This window comes from Anolis sagrei, chromosome 6, assembly GCF_037176765.1.
Source record: "Anolis sagrei isolate rAnoSag1 chromosome 6, rAnoSag1.mat, whole genome shotgun sequence".
Classification (NCBI taxonomy): Eukaryota; Metazoa; Chordata; class Lepidosauria; order Squamata; family Dactyloidae; genus Anolis; species Anolis sagrei.
In genome coordinates, this window is record NC_090026.1 from 44,331,701 (window position 1) to 44,354,580 (window position 22,880).

The window sequence follows — 22,880 nt, forward strand, 5'->3', positions numbered from 1 at the left end:
TTCCCTCTGGGAAATGCTGTAGATGTTTTATTCATATATTTGAAACAGAAGAAGGAAATAATTATATGTTTAATTTAACAATATCTTCAGATTTGGAGGGGGAAGCAGGCCACTTAAAATAAACGACTGTAATGATATATACACCACATGACCATGTTGGCTCCCTTTCTGTTCTTAAGTCAGATGTCATTTGACACCAATTACATGGCAAGTAAACAAATTGTAAACAACCATGTAGGCCACAGCAAAGCAAAAGGAAAAGTGGTTAAGCTGAATGTATGAAAAGTACCTTTGGAAAGTCACCTTTTTAATACCTGGGAATAAAGTGAAATCCATTCAAATTAAGTGTTTCATTTAAACAAATCCCAAGTGGGTTACAATTACTATGCAATTTAGTTAATGCTGTGTCAAGGATTTCAAAGTGAGACTTTGAAAAGCTACATAATGTCAGCAGCTAAGGAAAAAAATAAATTTCTGCAAGTCTCTTGGGAGATTTTTCTAATTTCTAGCAATTTATACTTAGCATTGGAGTATAGTGATAAGTTACAGAGGACACAATTCAAGTATTAATTTGCAGGGAATCTTCATATTGAGGATCTTGTATGATTTTAAGGAAACCACGACTTGTCTAATTAACAATACTACCCCAGTGCTACCTCTGACCTCTGTTTGTTACAGAAGACGCCAATTCCTTGTTTGCTTCTATTTTCAAATACTGTATATAACTACCAGGGTATGTTTGTGTGTGTTTTAGACTGAGGTTTGTATGTTGTTGTTTTTTTATACTTCAAAACAGTGACATGAAAATAAATGTCCTTCTTCACTGACTTCCCAAACATCCCATGTACCTAATTTTGACAGATGTATAGGCTGGAGGTGATCCCTGTGAGAAGGAATCCACCCTCCTTAAAATTATGAGTGTCTTGGGATGTTTTAGCCTGACCATCATGTAGAAATGTTATCCATAAATTAACTACTTCTGTGTCAGATTTGGAGGCTGAAAGCAGGAAACTGTTTATCCCGTAGGGCATATGAATATGGCACATAACAAGATGTATCATTTGCTAAGGGAGTAGTGGGATGTCTTGCCAGAGGCTACTACTAAGTTCTACTTAAAAAGAGTGTAGAGTAGAGGAAAAACAGTATTCTCTGCAGATTATATTTTAGAGGAATTCACAATTTTTGATGCAACCATATCTCTACGTGGGGCTGCCCTTGAAGACGGCCCGGAAGCTTCAGCTAGTCCAGCGCGCGGCAGCCATGTTACTAACAGGAGCGGGACGCAGGGAGCACACAACGCCCTTGTTGTTCCAGCTCCACTGGCTGCCGATCTGCTACCAGGCCCAATTCAAGGTGCTGGTGTTGGCCTACAAAGCCCTAAACGGTTCCGGCCCAAAATACCTTTCGGACCGCATCTTGGCCTATGAGCCCACGAGGGCCTTGAGATCGTCTGGGGAGGCCCTTCTCTCGATCCCACCTGCCTCACAGGCACGTCTGGCGGGGACGAGAGAGAGGGCCTTCTCGGTGGTGGCCCCCCGGTTGTGGAACACTCTCCCTGTTGACATCAGACAGGCGCCCTCCCTTATGTCTTTCCGTAAGAGCCTAAAAACATGGCTATTTGAGAAGGCATTTTAACTAAGTGCTACAATAATTTGGTAAGGACGACTGGAACGGAATATGGATTATGAGATTGGTCACGATTCTACTTTGAGACGGAGCGGATTTTTTAGTGTAACTATATAATTGTTGTATTATGGATATGTTGTTATTTTGTTATTGCCTTTTGTAAATTGCCTTTTATATGTTGTACACCGCCGTGAGTCGCCCTAAAGGGCTGAGAACGGCGGTCAACAAATGCAGCTAATAAATAAATAAATAAATAAAACAGGTGCATAAATACAAAGTGCTAAACTAGAGAAAGCAAGAATAAGGAGAAATATTTTCCATTCCCTATGGTGAAAGAGAATCTCAGATTTCACAGAACAGTAAAACTCTAAAAATCGTTTTACGAGTGTTTGCTGTTTAAAGGTCTTTTCTAAAAGTTTCTATTTTCAGTATACTTCCTATCTCATTTATTATCTCTATCCCTATTATAATATTAATTATCAAAAAAAAATGTCTACATATGGTTTGGAATAAGTCGCAGGGTGCTTAAACACACTTAAACCCATTTCAGAGTGGGTTAAAGAAAGCTGCTCCAAAGTGGGTTTAAGTCCCTACATCCAAAAAGCATACATCCAAAAAGCCCCAGGTTTTGTCCTCATGTCCTCCTGCCCCATCCCAAAGACATATATACATACATATATATACACACACACACACACACATACACACTGTGCAACCATTAGGCCTTTCTGGAGGCCTCCTGGAGCGTACCTATGACGCACCAGGAGGTGGGGAGGCCAGGAGCAATCCCCCCCTCCTCGGCTGCCTCCTGGCACATCACTAGTACTAGGGTAACGTGTTTTCACCTTTTCATTTCTTCGCTTTTACCTGAGGCATCATTTGGATGCCTCAGGTAAAAGCGAAAAGTAAAACAGGGCTCATATTTTGGGCCCTGTCTGGAAGGGCCCTTAGTTTAACAATGAATCCCTCAAGCAAATGTGGAAAACTATCAATATAATAATTTTGCTTACCGCATCTTAGTGAAGCCAGAGCCACTAGTACAGCTACAATTTTGCTTGGTGTGGAGGCAAAGATTGATGATAAAACTCCAGTGGAGACACCTTTTTCTCTTTTCAAGAGTAAATTTTCCTTCCCAGGGGTAGATTTCTCTCACTACCTGTTGTCTCACCTCTTTTCTTAATATGAGTCATTTCTAAGTCAGATTTTTATAGGATTTTATGGTTTTAACTTGAATTGTTTTTAATATTAATAATGTTTAATAATGTTTTAATATTTATATAGTGTATATTTTAAGTTGTATTGTAATACTTGTGAGCTGCTTTGAGTCTCCATATGGAGAGAGAGAAGGCCCATGAGGTCTCTTCCAACTCTATAATTCTATAGTAATAATAATAATAATAATAATAATAATAATAATAATAATGCAATAACAACAACTCAGGGACTGCATTTACCTATAAGCTTGTCCCTGCCATGGTGCACCCATATAACTGAGTCCATACCCATGTAAAAAAAACAAAACAACAGTTCTGTAACTCAGTCAATTGTATTGATGACAAACCTTTGCAAAATGATGAGACAACTTTTGCAACTTGGTGGTTCAAGATGGTAGTGCAGACTTAAGAATAAAGATTCATTTAAGAGCTTGTCCAGAAAGAGGGAAACGTCTCTAGAAGTACTGAGACTTTCTAGTTCTTACTGCTTCCCTTTGTTAAATCCTAAGTGACTTGGACCTGTACCTAACAGTATTGCCTTCTACCAAATTAGCCTACTTATTCAGTAAAAAATATTTTGGAGGAAGCCTCCTTTGTGTCCCCACCGGCATCCAGATGTTTCTTTGATTTCCTGGAGAGAACCTTCTTGATGGCTGTGGGATCTGTTCTTGCAAAATCAGTCTTGTTCCCTTGTTCAAGCCTTTCTGTTTACATCTGAAGAATTTATTTTGGGGGGGAACATATCTGATCTGTGGATATGTTAAGCTTAAATCTGGATGAATCTTCTTTTTAAATTTTTATTAATTAAAACGTATTATTTAATTATATATTAAGCTGATTTAAATATTTTTAAATGGAAAGAGGTGGTATAAAAGGAAGAAAATAGTTTTCCCTAGGGGATCTACATAATACATTAAACAAATGAGATATGATACAGTAGGGTTTTATGTATGGATAAGTAATACAGCTGTAATTACAAAAGAGAATGTGTGCTTGCGTTTAGCTTAAAAGCCATGAAATATGGATAAAACATGGCATATAATTACAAGCGAGGTACCAGGAGGATTATTTGCTTTTTTAAATACAAAAGTTAGCTGCTGTTATAAGCCAAATTCATTTTGGAGATCTACATGATATTTTTCCTCATCACAAAGTATTCCCGGGAAACTCCCTACATGGAGGATGACACAGAGTGACCTGTAAAAATTAAAGCATCTTTAACTTTTCAGAGTGGGTGCAAAATACAGTCAGTACTACACATTTGTGAATTTTACTTTTGGGTAGTTGATTATTTATGGATTTTATTCATATGTTCTCTCTAGAATCTCTAGGTCCTCCAGGATGACTCTGTCAGGCAAAAGACCTAGAGATTCCTAGGGCATTTTCTCTTAGATGTAAAAAAGAATGTGTTTTCACTCTTTTGCAGGGGTCCTGTGCCCCTAATCCGAGAGTATGTTGGAGGCTTACTGTACACACCTTCTATTTTTGCTTAGATACCACAGAACTTTGTTAAATAGATGTGTTTCCAAATCTAAAGCGAACCTTTCATTTTCTTTGATGGAAAGAATCCTTTCCTAAGAAATCAAATACAGATAAACATTCTACATTAAGGGATGGGATGAGAATTATGATGGCCTCTAAATGATGTTCAATTTCAACTATGAGCATACCAATCCATTGCCTATACTGACTAGAGAAGACGGGAATTACTTCCAAAAAACATCTGGAGAGCTCTACAAATCCACCTCTGGCTAGACAGACTCCACACGTGGTATGGATGAAAGGGGAGGCTTAAGACAAGCACAGCATGTTTCTCACATGGTCATGGGCTCGTTAAAGTACAAATTAAATAAAATTTGTTATGTCTCCATATGATACCACTGATCACATCTATTTTATGGTTTCATGAAAAAATATTTTCTACTGGGGCATTATTCAAAGCCAAAAGATATGTGTTACAAAGATGACACAAAAATGATTATTCTTGACAGGAGTGGGTCTAGACATTTTCAGTACTGTACCATTTCTTCCAGTTTGCTCTAGATCTAAATTTGATTACTGATTCAGCTGTATCGTTTTTGCATTTAGTGACAGCTACTGTAGTTGAAAAGTCTCAGCACATAATAGTAAGGTAATTGCAAATATATATCTAGCCCTAACCCTTCCATTTTTGAGCAAGATGTCTGTTAATTCTAAATGATATGAAAAATGCATGACTTCATAGGGAGACACAGAGATCACTTGTCACCTATGTATCATACTAACGGAAATAAATGAGTGGAGATTATATCTTGAATTAACTATGACAGATTAAATTTGCTCTAGTGCTTAGTACATCAATATATTTACACTTTTAGCCAAACTTGCCATGATTTATTATATATGAATACATTTAACGTGAATTAATCTTCCCCTGTCCCTTTAAGAAGAGCTACGTGAAATAGGGAGACAGAATAAGGACAATGTTGAGAAGTTTAACTCCCTTATCCATATCCCCAGATATCTGGACAATGTTCTCTAGACAGCTTCCTAGTGATATCAGGATTTTTAGGAAGGAGGTTTGCATTTTGCCTCTTTACAAGTGTGCATCCATTGACTCTAATCCTCACCTTCATGGATTCACTATTAGGGGATTCAGATACTTCCTCCATTTCCCACTCCCCTATTCCAACCATTCTTGTAACTGATAGCCTCCATTCTTTCTAGCTTTGAAATTAAAAGATACAGAAAATCTTAAATTACAAACTAATATATTTGGTGTGAGTCATACTAAAATATACAATGGATTCTATTCAAACTTCATTTCCAAAGAAATAGGCAAATGGACAAGGCAACCAATTTTCTAGCCAGTTAAGAAGAGTCATCTTGCAGTACAATTTAAGGTTCAAAGAAGTTGTAAAAAGGCTTTGTATGTTATTCAGGAGTTGGTAGAAATGCTTTACAACTAATTTTAGGTCTCATGGGATTCTGAAGAGTGACATACTTTACACTTATGGAAGGAAATCACAGTGATGCATTATAAAATATAACCTGCATAACTTGAATTGACAACAAATCAAATTAGCCACACACTATTGTACTTAATAAGTCTGATTAAGTATAGCATGAAAAAAATATGCAACAGGCTGAGCACAGCCTCAGCATATATATGCAAGACGGGCCTCCTGCTCTGCTTTATCTTAAATCTCCTCCAAACTCTACCTTTTGGAGCAGAACTTCCTGCATCCATTATTATTTCTGCATATTTACATATATGCTTGTAAATATGCCCACACATTTTTCAAATCAAGATGCTTTAAAACCTGGGGCACTCACATTTAATTAAAGAAGAAAGTAAGCTTTGATGCCAGATATGAGAAAGCAGACTCTTTGTTTGATTTGTATTAAATACACGGATGAAACAAATTACATTTTCACTTGTGAATATGCATTCTGGTATAGAGTACGATCTGCATGTAGATGAAGTCACTGCAACATTCAGAAGGTTTTTCTTTTAACTAAAGTAGATAGAGGGACATTTTACATCCAAGACAAAGATATTGTTGATTGAAAGTTCTGACATTTCTGTGGAGGTGTTTGACCTGTCTGGGATGGCCTCTCCCCATTCCCCGAAGAATCAATACTCAGTTTGGATATGTTTTTAGAGCTAGTAGGAATTGCCAGAACCTATAATACTCTCCAGTAGCTTTTCTTAGTTAAACAACTAAATATGTTCCATTTTCTACTTGTACGAATTGGGACTAGAAATTGTAATGAAGTATCTGTTATGATCTGGTATATGTAATGAGTAGTTGAATCTTCAGTTGGTCCACAACACAGTTATTACAGCACTGCCTGGCATGCAGTATTCTGATTTGATTATACTACAACTGTTCAGTTGGACTTAATATTCATTTTCTTGCAAATCTATACCCAGTTTAAAGTATTCACCTTAATCCTGAAAGATTTAAACCACAAATTTACAGATGTTCTCCACAGGAGCCATGCAGCAAGCACAAAAAACTATCTGATTCAATTTTCTTGATATTTTTCTTCTTGTTCCAAGGAACACTTTTTAAGGGTTCCTTATACTTGCTTTATTCTATATTGATCTATGTGAAAGAAATCAGTTTCCAATCCAATAAAATTAAATTATTAAAAACACACTGTGGGCACCAGTTTATGTATATTTTCTGGAAAGGGAGCATACAACTTTCATTAAGACCTCAAAGAGGCCAGTGACCTAAAATGGTTAATTAAGGACCAAAGCCTGAAAACAGTCTGGGTGTAGGATATTCTGGGAACAACCTCCTAATCCTAGCATCTTGTTAACTGACTCTCCCCAAGAGAATATGGTTCAATATAGGGTCTTTGCAAATCTCACTGACATTATAGGGAATGGCTTTCCTAGAGAGACACATACAGATACCCTGACCCTTTGCCTTTTAACAACAACTACAGAATGGCTTTAAATAAAATTTTAGTCACAACCTAATTTTGTTTCTGTTAAAATCCTATTTTAGATGGTTTTATACTGTTGTGTTTTAAATGCATAATGCATTTGTTGTTCTCCAACTTGATGGACCTGTAGCCCAATATGTTAGAACCAGAGTCCAGCAATACTACAAGTAATTTCTGCTTTGCTTTGTTTTGGCCAGACAGACACAGAGGTATCTAGCTGTATATTTGTATGTCTCCTGTAGAAGCTTCCTAAGCCTGTCAATCAAATGCTAAATATGTCCTTCCATGTCTGAAGATTTCTCTGGGGCTTAACAGTGCACGGTTAGCTTACAAGACTAGGTCCCAATCCAAGATCTTATTTCTACCATACCAGCTCTTCTAATTGTGTTTTGGTTTGTTTTAGACAAGGCCTGTTTCCTGAGAGTAATATATGCTGGTGCCAAGAACAATAACAGAGAGTATATCAGTCAAAGACTGCAAAGATCCAGATCCAAATTCAGAATCAGCTTTGGATCTTACTGGGTAAACTCACGCCAGTCATGGACTAAGTCTAATACACCTCACAAGATTTTTATGAAGATAAAATTAGGAGCATAACAATAAATGCCACCCTAGGCTCCTTAGATAAAAAAATGTTACACATAATATCCATACTGGAAATGTAATAAAGGAAATGGCCATCTTCCCAGAAAATAATCTTCAAAATTAACCATTTAGTTGTGAAATGAACATTCATCTTTGCTATCCTGAACACTACCCATCTTTTTAAAGCTAAGCAAAACAGGTGGCTCAAACAAGATAGTGCTTCCACCCATCCTCAGGGGATGAAGATACACACCCCTCAAACACAAACCATATTCAGTCTATATAAGCTGTCCCTGATGATCAAGTTTATATGTCTGGACAGTGCTTTGACAGAAGATCACCTAGAAATCTACATGTACTTAGGCTTCATGTGGGAAAAGGGGTAATCAATTAAGAAAAAAAAACAATTACTAGAGACTATTACAGTTCATTTTAGTTATAATATAAAAAAATCTTTGAATTGTTGCTCTCTTTTGATTCTTTCAGATAAACAGCACTGTGTATATTACTATACTCCGGCAACAAAACAAGACTTAAGGCCAGAAAAAAAGGCAGAAAGGGAAGATGCAGCCAGAAACTTGCTATTGCTATGTAGGCTTTATATTATTTTTATGCATGCATGGTTATCAGGAGTCAGCATGGTAAAGTGGTTTGAGTACTGGACTATGACTCTGGAGACTGGCATTCTTATCCCTGCTTTGCCATGGAAACTCAGTGTGTGACCCTGGGGAAGCCACACTCTCAGAGAAACACGAAGACAATGCCCTCTGAATAAATCTTGCCAAGAAAACACTGTGATTGATTCACCTTAGAGTCATCATACATTGATAACACAATAACAATGTGAAGCTATCATTTTTCAGTTGCAATTTAATAATACTATGGGCCCTTTGGGAATTGAATCAAGAAGGAAAACACAAGTTTTTTCAACAAATAAATCCTAATGAACATCTACCTAAAATTTAGTTAGTGAAACAAAGATACATCACCAATAGTTCCAACCTGACTAGGACTATTTACAGTTTAGCCATTCCCTATAATATGGCAATGTTCTGCTTCAAAAGCCTACTGTGTTTCTCTTTATGATTTCCAAATTACATCAGACAGGAGGAAGAAATTGCTCTTCTAAAAAGGACTTATTTAGCCTTAAGAAACAAAAGAACAGTCATCCGTCAGAAAAACATATTGCCCCCGCTTTCCTGTTTGCTAGGCAAAATGGTTCTATCTCTACTTAAGTAAAAGGGCAGGGAGAGTTTAACCTTAAAGAATGTACTTTGCATTTCACTAGAATCCTGGGTACTTCAGAATGAAGACCAAAATAGTAACTCAGGAAGCAGGACATAGATCTGTGGGAGACAGTGCAACTGAGTACGATAATGGAACTGCAGTTTGCACACTATTTTTTTCACACACATTATCCATTCCTGTTTATCCTCAAGCTTTTCTTGCTTAATTTGGGAGGGTAAAATGAGGGCAAACTAGAACAGAATTGTCCAACCAGAAGGAACAAGGCTCTTTTGTTCTCATTTAAAAACCTCTGAATGTTGGAAATCTTTGCCCATCTATTGCTGGTGATCATGAGATACATTTTTATTGTTCAACTGCCATCAGGTCAACTTCAATTTATGAATGAAAGACCTCCAAGTCATCCTATCATCAACAGCCCTAATCTTCTTTACATTGTGTAGCCTATCCTTGCTGGTGTCCTGAAGTTTATTTTATTCACTTGCAAGCAGGGGAAAGAGCCTTGTATGTGAATGATAAACATACATGTAAAGTCACCATCCAGATTTGTATTGCTAGGACTCAGCAGCTTCTGTGTATATCATTAGCACAGCTTTGGACAAAAAGAAGAGGGTGAGAACCATATAACTTATCTTAATCCATTTCTACCTACAATGTGCCCTGGTATCCACTGAGGTTTAGTTCCAGGACCTTCCCTGGATACCAAAATTACGTCTCTTAAACAAAATGGCAAAATCATTTTTTAATTAAAAATATTTTCAAGGTGTGGTTGGTGGGATCTGTGGATATAGATGGCTGTCTATATACTATTTAGTACTGAGAACAAACTGTAAAGACTATACAACATGAAAAGGTGATTCTCTTAAGTAGGCTGCAGATGAGTCTTTAGCTGTTGATTTTGCAAGATGCTGCTCCAAGGCCAATTCAGCAGTCAAAGGAAGTGATACACCGACCTGACTAGAGTGGCTGCTGGATTCTAATGTATGTAATTGCACTAATGTTTATAATTTCCAAAACAAAGCTGCTATGAAATAAACTCTTATAATAAAATACAGTATCATTTATGAATGGATGCGTGTAGCACCACCAACTTCAAAACCAGTCAAAAATAATATTTCTCCCACATCTTATATTATTGACGATTCATTCAAGATTGTAACATTACACAATTTATTCAATTTCAGTAACATGACAGCTAGAATTGATTGGTTCTTTCATGGAAAAGAAGAACCAAAGTGAACTCTTGACATCAGAGAAGAAATAAATCCAACACTTTACCTCAAGTCACTCCACTTGTGAATATGAAATTTTCTGACATGGTCAGGGTACTCTCAAGGAACAGGAAATAAAATAAGGTTCATGTCCTATTAATTGCTTCTCTTTTCCCATCATCTTCTTCCTTGTTATATTTATCTTTGCACCTATGAAGCTCTGAAATGTACTGTCTTCCCTTACAGTTGAGCAGATGAATTGCACTTAAGTGTTTTGGTGGTTTACATTCAAACTGAGTCCCCGGACATTATTTACCACTGCCTTAGGCTCAGATCAAAATAGAAAGTTCTACACAATGTAACCAGGGACATAAATGAAATACTCAGTTTTAGGTAGCAGAATAAAATACTTCTTTTAGATAGCACTGGCAATTTGCCAGATCCAGGGGGCATATACAATTTGCCAGGAAAGAGTGAAGCTACATAACTCCTCCCAAGTCTCCATCCGCCCTAGTCTCCATCTGTCTCCTAATTTTGTAACGTGAAAAGCCCCCCCCCCCAACTGCAAAAAAACAAAACAAAAAAAAAAAACCCTGAGGACCAATGGGAGCAATACTGCCATTTGTTAGGAGAGTGGAGCAGGAGAAGCTTTTTTTCTTCAAAACCAGACATAGCTAGATCCCTTCCATTTTTAGTGGGAGGAGGCAGAGCACAAAACACATCAGATGGCCAAAACTAGAGCAGAATTGTTTAAATTAGGTGTATGCATCTCTCAGGCAGCAATCTGCCCATCCTTGTGGTATACTATAATTAGATTTTTAAAAACAAAGCAGCTGCATAATACAGCTGGAAAATACTATACAAACACACAAATAAGATGCTTTATAAAGCTGTTGAATCAGATTGCCAATTCATTATATCATCATTTTTAAAAGACCAACAAAAGTAGTGATTTCTTTTGGTAGGTACAAAGTCACACATTTTGAATGAAAACAGGAAGTGGTTTAAAATGGGGGATATAGTTGAGCTTTTAGCCTCTTTTTCATTAATTGATTAAATGCTCAGTCTTATTGTTGTCACAATTAGACAAAAATGGGGAAATTACGCAAAATAAAAAACCCTACACTGATTGTCATGTCTTATCAATGGCATCTTGTACCTATTGATTTTATTTATTCTTCAAAAATGTATATAATGGGTTTAACTCTAGTTGGGATTAACCAACAGCAGACATGATTTTTGAGCGGGGAAGGAGAGGCAAACAGCAATGATCCAAATAACCATTCATTCTCTTCTGCAAATGGGGACTAACTATGATTTACGGATGTGACAGGATTATTCAGTAATCTAACTTGGGCAACATCTACATCTTCCCTTTACATAATAAATGCTTATGATGATCTTCATGCAGCCACAATAAAGCAAACCTTGACAGTCATTTCTATTGCTCTAGCCACCAGTCTCATATAATTGCACAGATAAGTATCTTTTTACATTTTGGAGCGAACAAGGAAAGGGAGAGGAGCATCCATGCCATCCACATTCAACCCAACCAGGAACCCTCCCACTCTATTGACACACCCACAGACCAATTTTGCACTATACAGAACAGTTAACTTCTCCCCTCCCCCACCCAAAATCCCCAAAAGATCTGAAAAATGGCAAAGACTCTGAGTGTTTACTTTTCTGCTCATATCTTCTCATCTTAACCTGATAATCACAGAGACGACACTATGGTCATTTTCAGGGGAAGCAAACCATAGAATTTTCCAGAGGACCTAGCATATTCCTAGAGAATTTCCCCTGGATGCTGGTAAGTGAAAATGTATTTTAAAGATTGAAATAGTTTACCCTATTGTTAAGATGGTAATAATAACGCGAAGTATGGCCTGGAGCTACATGCAGTATTTTCCCTTCCCCCAAGGCCACATAGACTCTTCAAAATGCCCCAAAAGATCTCTAGGGAGATAGAGGGCATTTCCACCACATCTGGATTCCCTTGGGGTCAAAATGAAATTCTGCACATGTATGTGTGTGTACATGGGTATATATATACACACAAGCATGCTTTGGGGATTTGGGGGGTGGCATATCACTGTATTTGCAGGGGTGCAGCTCTCCAAGGTCTTCTAGAGAGATAACGCAGGCCCTGAGGCTTTCATTGTTGCTTACCTGATGTAAGATACTGCAGAGCAAAAGTAGAAAAATGGTGCTAGGAAAAGAAACTGTTTTACATACCAATTTTAAAGGAATCACAGAAGCAGTAAAAGATATTTCATGCCCAACTAACTATGACAGATTACATTTTCAATTCTCAAAATGATCTCAGTGAGCAGCAAAACTATGGAATAAGATAATATTTTCTCAAAGAAGGCAAAATATACCTTATTGCAAGAGCCTTTCAAGCACTCACAGGGATGAAGTCAAGAAACAGTTTATTAAAAACACGATGGACAGGACCCAAAAGTATACAGTCAACCCTCTGTATCTACGGATTCTGCATCCACAGATTCAATCATCTATGGCTTGAAAGTATTTTTAAGAAATAATTTTAAAAACGTTAATTTTGTAATTTTATGATGTCACTATATATAATGGGACTCAGGTTTCCATGGATTTTTGGCATGCACCCCCTGCTATTTAAAAATCTGCCTGAAACCCCTTTGGAACAGATTTTCAGCAGTAATGAGAATTACATCAAGTGGGGTGAAGGAAGTCCAAAACGCACTGGTAATGTATACACCACTAAATAAAGAAAATCCTCATTGTATTTCAGTCCAAGATTCTTAGGGTGCCAAATATATAACAAGCAATGCAACCATAGGCTATATGATCCAACATAATCATTTCACTGCTACTGCAAAGAACTTTAATCATTTAAATGTCAAATGGAAAAAAGGAAGCCAGTTGCTTTAATTGTAAACCGGTCCTTTACAACAGCATCACTAAAAAAAGGAGTTCCAAACCTAAATGCACTCATAATATACTACACTAGTAATACTTGCATCTTTCTGTGAAAAGTGAATAGACAGTTTGCTTCTTGGCCGCTTCTTGTCAATGAATGCAGGCTTTCACAAAACAGTAACAGGCCTGCACTTAGCTGAATAGCCTTTGAAACAGAGGCCCCTCCTCTTTCCATCCCCTTAATGGAGCCTCTATTAAAAGCAGGAGGAAAGACATCAAGTCTGGAAAACCACAGGGAGATTTAAAGGCTGAACCTTAACCACTTTCTGTGGCTTTGGGTACCACAAAATATGAAAACACCCCTGCTTTTTGTATCTCACAAGGGGGGGGGGGTTCACTTCCTACAGCCACAAAATTTTGAGATGACAGCAAATTAAACTGGTGTCAAAAACAGGCAAAATAATTTAATTCTGAGAGCAAAGTGAAGTCCTGATCTACATGCAGCCCACAAAGCTGTTTGAACCTCAAAATCCCTCCAAGACAAACAGGTGAGTTGCCTCACCTTAAAACCTTCAAGGCTCAAGATTAATCTTTTACATAACACACACAAACACACACGCAGAGTCATGTTTAACACTAAACAAGCTTTCTTTTCAAAACCAGAAGCACACTTTTTGCTACTTCTGGCTTCAATTTATTTGTGTGTCATTTGAAACAGTCAACACAACCCTGGAGAACCTGGAACAGAAAACTGGCCTCCACACCCTCTGAAATTGCCTTACACCTGGCTTCAAGGAGCAGTGTCTGCTTTAAGACCATGTAATAAAATCCTGACATTCTGCCCTCATTTGACAGCTACACACTGTATCTTCACAGTACCTGAAGATATATCCCTGACCCACTTGTATGTCTTTTTGCCTGAAAAGCAGGGGCATTTAAATCCAATTCAGTTATCATTTCAATGTCAGCACTAAGAGAAAACCAGACTTATCATCAGTTGGCCATTCTCTAAGACACATCAATCTGAGCAGTAAGAACTTGGCTATCTCAGCAATAATTTGGTGATAACTATTATATAGCCTCAACAGGTTTTAGGCACCCTGAACTAAATATCACTCCTTGTACTTCAAAAACAACCAAATAGATAAATCCTGATTCTTTGTGGTCAGAGTCACTACTCATACATTATGAGCCCAGTCTCTGTAAATAAATTACTGAATTTATCATTGAAAAAGTGGATTGGTGAATCCAAGTGAAGTGGAAAATATCTCCCAGACGTTACCATAGAATCACCCCGGAAGACCAAGAAAATTGCCAGGGAGATATCCTCCCTAGGAATTTACAAGGTCTCCCAGGGCACTTCTGTGGTAACTTCCAGAAGCATACTATAGAAGCATCTTGAGCATCTAGAAATGTCCTAGAAAGCAAATATTCTGCCATATGGGGTAGGTGAAACTGTAGCTACTATGCTCATGGTTACAGGGATCAGCTGTACATTATGCATATAGGAAATAGAAATACCGAGGTGAAGAGGACAGTGCATAATTCTTGACCAAGGCCCATAAAACATGGAACCAGCCCTGGTTCCATGCAATGTTCCATGGATCAGCATCATTCTAAGCCTTTAGATAAGGTGCAGATTATCAGGGGGGAAATAACAGAATACAGCAATCAATAATGTATGATGAAACAACATCTGGTTGCAAATGATAAGTACAATAGATGGGAACCATTTAAATTGAATTCATTATAAAAGAGGGAGTACCACTAATGTTTATTTAGTACAAACTTTCCATAAGCAGACAGAAACTGCCCTCTTTCAAGGCTGCAAAATCATGCATCACCCTGCCTCTTAGTACCACATTGTAATTTCTGGGACAAGAGCCACACTTATGCAACCAACCAAGTGCTCCATTTTTAAGCAGACGCACATGCTGCTTTGTCCTTTGGTTACCTCTTTGAATCTGCTCTAACATGAAGATCTGCACTCTTGAAAACTTCCCACCTCATCACACTAGAGAACGAATCCACTTTAAATCTGGTTTCTGCCTCCTGCGGAATTCTGGGGTTTGTAGTTTAGTGAGGCTGTTAAAGGCTCCTCCCTAACCTACAAACCCCAGAATTCTGCAGGTGGCAGAAACCGGATTTAAAGTGGTTTCATTCTCTAGTGTGATGAAGTAGATATTGTCAGTTTCGCCAATAAAATTATGTTTGCACATCTTTCAGAGAGGTATTTCTACCATTGAAATGAGTCTTCATATGCTCAGATAGGTTGACCTCATACATTGTGAGTGAAGCGGAAATCCACATACGGATGAAGTGTGAAAAGTTGTATGAAAAGTGACTCTAAGAGAGGGGGCCAGGAAGACAGTTCCACCTTGTCTCCTGCACTGTGCTAATAATATAATGCATTGTATATACATATAATATTGATAATATTATAATGTAATACAATATAATACTATACTAATAATATATTATAATTATACATTTTATATTACATGTAATATTACTAATAATACTACAGTATAATGTTATGGTACAATATAATAATATATAATACTATTATTGTGCTATGGTAATAATATAATATATTGTATTTATATATTACTTGTAAGCCGCTCTGAGTACCCTTCTGGGTGAGAAGGGCAGCATATAAATGTTGTAAATAAATAAGTAACAAGAGTCCAAGTTCTTATTCTCTTTTGCATTTCATTTAACTGAAGCAACACTGAACGAGGATAAATTGAAGCTTTGTCCTAAGAAGCTAGAGGAGATGTCAGTGGGTAGTTTATCAGTGTGCATGAATTCAACTCAGTGAGTTTCAATGGCAAAGTACTCTCTCTCAAGAAATTGACTGATGCTGTTCTTTGAACCATCTCTGTTGTTAGAGGTACAAGTTTCCTCTGTTGCAGGAACTATTATCTTTGGTTGGGTTGCCAGGCTGCAAGGACAATGAGTCTCATGTCAGTTATCTATGCTGTACAGAGCACAGATAACCGACATGTTATACAGCTGTTTGGCTCTGAAGACAGTCCAGAAAGTGCTCCTAGTACACAATATGGCTGTTAACAATTCATTATTAGTCTTTTATTTCAGTGCTTGATAACAGCGTGTTATTACAATGCATTTCTAGACTCATTCTAGAGTATTACTCGTGACAAGGATAACTGAAGAATCACCTTTCTCCATATTTAGTGTAATTTAGACCCTCATAGGCAGTGGTTCTCAACCTGTGGATCCTGGGCACTTTGGCCTACAACTCTCAGAAACCCCAGCCAGTTTACCAGCTGTTAGGATTTCAGGGAGTTGGAAGGCCAAAACATCAGGGGACGCACAGGTTGAGAACCACTGCTCATATGGGTTCTTCAGCATCTTCCATGGTACCATGGATAGCTACTAGGGAAAGGGCCTTCTCTTTGCTGGTGACCCAGCTCAAACAAAAAATCCTGAGTGATTAAAAAGCCAACATCTTAATCTAATCTTAATAACATCAAATGATTTCTTGAACTGGAGATGCCAGGCACCAAACCAAACCAAAGATATTCTACACATAAAGGAAGTGCGTTACTACTAAATACTGCTATATCTCCTGTTAACAAATGTTGAATCAAGTCGTGCTTAGCAAAGATTATGGTAATTGAAATAAATGGGACTGAAGTTAATTAGACTTACTGAAGTTGAATTTATTTCACCATAACTACTACAATCATTTCTAAGCCTTCCTCAAACCCAGTAATCTTTACAGGTAAATAACAACGGTACTCGCTTTTTAACAAAATAATAAAATGTTGTCAGCAGACACAAACTAAAATCTTATTGCAAAGCAATGACAGATGATAAAACAAATGGGGTTTAACATTTATTTTTACAAAATTAGCAAAATTGTGAATATACAGTAAAATTGTAGGTTTCCTTGTTGCCATTATGAATACAATTGAAGGCATAAATTTACACTGAGCTTCCAGTATAAAGTTCTGTTCTTTAAAATGGGTTTAAAGTTCTCCCAGTAAAACTGACCAAGATATCTTTTCCTTGGAGAATTATTGGGAGTGAAAAAGAATAATCTGCAAAGCATGTTTATCACTAAGATAAAAGACATTTTAAAAAAATAATTAAGCACACTATAGTGAGGAATTAGAACATTTAAAGAACATGAGGCACGCCCCCTTGACTTTCAAAGTAGAAGCTCTCCAAAAACCGTTGCTAAAATAACTTACTATCGGTATCTCTAAGCACTGTTCAGTGTCAATGCGATTTCTTACAGTAGGGAGGGAGGATGACAGAGAGTTTAATTCCCACCCACACAATTTCAAGTAATGTAGAGAGATTTACTGTCAAACAAACATAAGAAAATTGATCTGTTGGTTGTGCACTGAAAAAGGATATCTCTACCTATTGTCACTGCAATTAACAAATGCATTTGTTGGAATGATCCAACAAACCAGTCTAGAGGAGTCAGGGGAAGAAATAAAAGAGCATTTATTATTATAAAAGAGCATATTATGAATCACACTCTCTGCGTATATGTGGTGATATGCAACAAATATTGTTAAAATTATTTCAGAACTCCATATGAATGCAACTCAAGTAAAACACAAATAAAATAAAATCCAGAACAACTAACATTACAAAATAAGAATATTAAATCAAGAAGCAAACATTCTGTCAACCTAAGAAAAAATTGCAATTGGTCTTCCATAGCCATGGATTCAATCATCTACAGCTAAAAATATATACTATTTTAAAAAAAATCCAATAAGCAATCCTTGGTTTTGCCATTTTACCTAAGAGACACAATTTGATGACTCCACTGTACATAATGGGAGTTGAGCATCCACTGATTTTCTTATCCATGGAGTGTCCTGGAATCAAATCCAAGTGGATACTAATAGCCCACTGTAACAAGTGAAAGCTCTATGCTGCTTTATTGCCCTGTCCCAAAAGCTTGGTCCCACAGTTTTTACCATCCTTCTAAAGGACAGGAGAGAGGGGGGCGACCTGATCTCACCAGGAAGGGAGTTCCATAGCCGGGGAGCAATCACCAAGAAGGCCCTGTCTCTCATCCCCATCAATCGTGCCTGTGACAATGGCGGGAGGGAAAGCAGGGCCTCCCTGAAGGATCTTAATCTCCGCAATGGTTCATAGGAAGAGATGCGTTTGGACAGGTAATTTGGGCCGGGGCCGTTTAGGGCTTTATAGGCCAAAGCCAGCACTAAATTGTAGCCGGTAGCAAACTGGCAGCCAGTAGAGCTGGTGTAATATGGGAATTGTATGCTCCCTGTTATTAACCTAGCTGCCTCTCGGACTATTTGAAGCTTCCGAGCAGTCTTCAAAGGCAACCCCACGTAAAGTGTATTACAGTAATCTATCCTAGATGTAACAAGAGTGTGGATGTTCCTGAGAAAGCCCTGTCCTGAGTACCCACCAACCACCCCCTGTAGTTAGTGAAATATGTAATAGGATATCTTGTAATGCTAGAAGTGGCTTTTCATTTAGTTCTGTACGAACCACAAAATAACAAACAGTTTTCCCAACTAAAAATGCTTCTGTTAACACCTAGATGTCTTCCAAAACTATTCACTGTAATGGAGAAGAAATGACCCAACACGAGAGAGCAGAGCTCTAGCGTCATTTCAATAAAACCAACATTTTGTAGCAACTTCAATGGAATAGTAATAAAGGACATATTCCTATGATATACTCCCTTTCATATCTTATGTAGGACAGAATGCAGTATTAGAAAGCTGGTGTAGTGGTCACTTCAGCCAAGAAGCCACTTGGCAGCTTAGAAAATCCAGTCTTATCTGCCAACTGCGACATGGAGGTAACAGTGTTGAATAACTAAACAAAATTATTCTAAGAATGCCTCATAATATCTGCAAAATCTCAAGTATTATATAACTGCTGCCTTTCATTATAGCAAAAACTTATTGTGTTCACACATTCTGGAAGTAAGTTAAGAATAGAGTAGTGAAGCTATAAATCAACTATTTAAAGGACTGAGAGAAGAGAATGGTGATCCTGGGAAATGTTTCTATCTTGAATTGTATGATCTCATCCATCCTATCATATCACGCCACTCTTGTTGAACAAAATCACTGATGTTACTTACCAATACAGGAGTTTATATTTGCACATTGTAATTAGACATGATACTCGATTAAAAAATAGAAGTGGACATATCAATTCTAGCAAAAAGATTTAACAGAAGGGGTTACAATATTACTTCTAGCAAAAGAGCTTTCAAAATGCTAATTCTGGAAGTAGACAAAGGATTTTTTCCTCTTCATCCCCACCCAAAACTACATGAGCATACCACAATCTTTACCCAATGAGAACTGTACTTTGCAACCATGTATTCAAGCCTACCACTGGGCGTGACCAGCCGCTGCTATTACACTCTGATCCATTTTCCCCCTGTGAGAAAACCATTTGAAACTGGGGAAAAAATATCACAATGAAGACACCAAACAATTGGGCTGCACATCTCGGCATAGGCAGAGCAAAAAATGGCACTACATCTACATCCAGAAATACGTGCCGATGTATTATATTTCTGTTCAGAATACTTCTACTAATGTGAGGTCGGTAATTAAATATGGAGTGGGGTAGGATTGTAGAAGAGAGCTATCTTCATCCCCCCCCCCCCCCAACACACAGACATACAACACAACACACTACGCACTAACCTCACTCTGCTGTTACATCGCTAGATCTACATCTGGAAATATGTGCTGGTAAATTATATTTCTATTCAGAATATTTTCTATTAATGTAAGGTTGGCAATTTAATTATGGTGTGAGATGGTGGAAGAGACGTGTTTTCGTTCTCAAAAGGAGCCCTAGCCTTGCTCTGTTGTCACACCCATGATTTTAAAACCCCAAAGGTAAATCCCATAATTTTGACCCATTTATAGAACAAAGCAACCCCTCCTCTAAAGTAGATGACCTAGATAGCATCCTTTCCCCCGTGAAAATACAGTAACATAGAGCACCTTTTCCTTTGGTAGGTTGTCAGTCTATTTTTCCCCCCCAATCACGCAAACGCTCTAAGCAATCCTGGAAATATGACATGGACTGCAAAACATGGCACCACCGATGTGAAAGGGAGGGGGAAGAGCCCATCCTTTTTCTCCCTCCGAGATCCACACCTACTGCAGCACCAACAGCCTATCATTCGCCATCTCCCTCACAATCAAAACCAGTCTTCCAAAGAGGAGCACAGACCTATGGGAGGGACCGGCAAAGGGAAAAAGAGGAGGGGGAGCATGTCAAAAAACGGAGAAGAATAGAGAGTCCAAAGATGACATCCTTAAATTTTAACTGGAAGCATCACCACCGCAAGAGAGCCATTTGTTCCATTTCATTGTTTTCTTTCTCCTTCAAGTCTCAAATGGAGGAAAAAGTCACCTGTGAATCCATAGATGGAGAATTCATTTGTGACATTTTTTGATGATTTCTCTCCATCCAAAAAAAAAAAAAATCCCTCCAAATGTCTTCCAATTATCAACATGCAAGGCTGCATTGTTTGAACACTATGACAAAGCATGTGTGTGTGTAGGAAAGAGCTGAAAGGCACACCTTTCTCCTGCAAGGAAGCCTATTGAGGTTCAGGAGAGACACACCCCTGCTGCTGCCCCATTTTGCCTCAGAAGAATCAATGGCTGTGGATGGAAATGGGCTATTTTTTGCAATAAGCCCCAGAGGAGTAATTTCTCTCTCTGTGCCTATTGCCACATAAGCCTTGGCAGGTGGCAAGTGCGTGGCTCATTCACCACAAGGCTCCTTTGGAGGGAGGGGTGTGGTTAAAGAAGAATAAGGTCCTATTTGAATGATAACAGAGACTGAGCAAATGGAAAGGCAGCATGAAGCAAGCCTCCCCTGTCTGGCATGGAGCTGGAACCGTGGTGCCATTGCTAGAGCGCTCCCTCATGCACCTCAAGGCTAATAAGCCCAGACCCTTCCCAACCTCAGCCCGCTTCCCAAGCCTTGCCAAACCTCAAAGGGGCCTTTCCCCCCCTTCAGGGAAACCCTACCTGGCGCTGCGGCTGCGACCGCTGCTGCAGGGAAAGCTCGCTGGAAAAGCCTCGCTCACCAAAAGCCGGGAGGAGGGGGAGTGACAGCAGAGGAGAACGGGAGCGCGCCTCTCCTGCCGCGGCCGCGCGCACAAGCTCCCGAACCTTCGCCTATGAGAGTCCTCCCTAGCGAGCCAGATGGGGCTCTGCCGCGCAGGCGCACTTCACGCGCCGCTCTTGTCCTCTCTCGACACCTCCCTTGTTTGCGCCTGCGCACGAGCGGACGCTGCTGGCGCTCCTTTTTCTAACCTGGTTCTTTGTCTCTGGGAAAAAAAGGGGGGACCGGCTTTGAAACAAAAAAAAAATATATGCCCCTTCTTGCAAGGGTAAACTCGATCAAGGTAGGGATAATTCCACCAGAGAAGTCACTTGATAAACCAACCAACACAGAATACTATTTGGAAACAGAGACATGCTGGACCACTCTTGACAGCCATCATGCCAGACTACACAGAGAAGCCATTGAAATCCACAAACGTAGACAATTTCAACAGAAAGGAGGAAAGCATAATAATCTGGTTACCAGTATTAATTAATCTTATCTATATAAATAAAAATGTAATGTTCATTTGTGGGATTAACATAACCCAAAAACCACTGGATGAATTGACACCAAATTTAGGCACAATACACCTATCAGACCAATGAGTGACCATCACGCATAAAAACACAACAGAAGAGACTTAAAAACCAAAAATACATTACAACGCATGCAGAAAACCACATATATACACAAACACACATATATACACATATACATAAATATATATACACACACATATACACATATATATACATGCAAAACACATACACAGATTGGGCCACAGCAACACATGGTAGGGGACGGCTGGTCTATATAAATAAAAATGTAATGTTCGTTTGTGGGATTAACATAACTCAAAAACCATTGGACGAATTGACACCAAATTTGGACACAAGACACATATCAAACCAACCAGTGACCATCACTCATAAAAACACTGAAAAACACTGCAGAAGGGACTTTAAAAGCCAAATAATAAACAATACATTACAATGCATGTGCAAAACCACATACACAAATATATACACATACATATACACACACAAAACACATATACACAGAATGGGCCACAGCAACGCGTGGCAGGGGATGGCTAGTCTATATAAATAAAAATGTAATGTTCGTTTGTTGGATTAACAGAACTCAAAAACCACTGTGGGAATTGGCACCAAATTTGGACACGCTACACCTATCAACCCAATGTATGTCCTTCACTCAAAAAATAGATTTTGTCATTTGGGAGTTGTAGTTGCTGGATTTTATAGTTCACCTACAATCAAAGGGCATTCTGAACTCCACCAATGATTGCACTGAACTAATCTTGGCAGATAGGACTCCCATGACCAACAGAAATACTAGAAGTGTTTGGTGGGCATTGATCTTGAGTTTGGGAGTTGTAGTTCACCTACATCCAGAGAGCACTGTGGACTCAAACAATGATGGATCTGGACCAAACTTGGCACACATAGTCAATATACCGAAAAGCGAACACCAGTGCAGTTTGGGGAAAATAGACCTTGACATTTGGGAGTTG

The 22,880-nt window shown here is 38.4% G+C and overlaps 1 protein-coding gene across 29 annotated transcripts in view; it reads right to left on the reverse strand.

Moving 5' to 3' along the window:
• MAPT (microtubule associated protein tau) overlaps window positions 1–21,452 on the reverse strand; it is a 93,854-nt gene extending 72,402 nt beyond the window's left edge. For 6 of the 29 annotated variants that reach the window (XM_067470061.1, XM_067470062.1, XM_067470057.1 and 3 more), the window contains exon 1: window positions 21,265–21,449. The gene's annotated coding sequence lies outside the window, so the exon portion shown is untranslated. Of the gene's footprint in view, window positions 1–13,326; window positions 13,390–20,223; window positions 20,315–21,264 lie in introns of those variants that run through there. The other 23 variants (XM_067470068.1, XM_060781115.2, XM_060781120.2 and 20 more) reach the window with 12 other exon arrangements.
• Between the last annotated feature and the right edge of the window lie 1,428 nt (window positions 21,453–22,880).